Here is an 824-nt window from a genome sequence, read left to right on the forward strand (position 1 = left end):
GGACGACTATCTACCCCAGTTTAGAATTGGATTGGCAGTATGTTCAGTAGCGCGGGGGTGGTCCTAGCGGGTTGGGGCAGTTAAGTCCTCGAAAAGAGGGGCTTTTGGGTCATGCGCTGCGGCTGGAGGACTCGCGTCGGCCGTGTAATCCCTGGGGTGCCCAGATAATGTCTGGCGGAGAATTGGATCCCACGGAATAATTTCCCATGGGGGGATCCCTTACCCCGCCGTACTTAGCCTGGACAACCAATCCATTTTTTTTGACCTGGACTACGAACAAATTCACTGTCTAGGAAGGATATACCTCTGGAAACGTTACGATCCTGGAAGGGAGTAACTCCACTGGTCACTATCACCCAAAACCACTGAATTACCTACGACTGAGATGGTGGGGATGGAAACACCCAATTAACTTCTACTACTGCCGGACGTTTCATACGTAAGCCAGAGAAGGTTTGCCGGTTTCTAAACCCTCCATACACCTACCGAAACACAGGACGAAACTCCAAGGGCGGATGCATGACAACCGTATAGAGGGCTCGCCTTCTGGGTTTTTGTCTGCTCAAACCACTGGTAGTTTAAAGACTGACTACTTGACAGGGACACATGGCAACCGACTGAGGTCCGGACCTGCACAAGGTACGCAACTCGATGGTTTTGCCTGATCCTACGCCGAGTATACCCATAACAGACCAGCTGGATTTGACTAGACATGAGTTAATTTGGAGTTAGGATCCTGGAAGGGAATAACTCCTAATTACACACATGATTGAAAACATCCAGGACCAAAGACTGACGAACACTGAAGTAAATACATAGACAAC

The sequence above is a fragment of the Oncorhynchus kisutch genome, unplaced genomic scaffold (assembly GCF_002021735.2).
Source record: "Oncorhynchus kisutch isolate 150728-3 unplaced genomic scaffold, Okis_V2 scaffold953, whole genome shotgun sequence".
NCBI classification, from domain to species: Eukaryota; Metazoa; Chordata; class Actinopteri; order Salmoniformes; family Salmonidae; genus Oncorhynchus; species Oncorhynchus kisutch.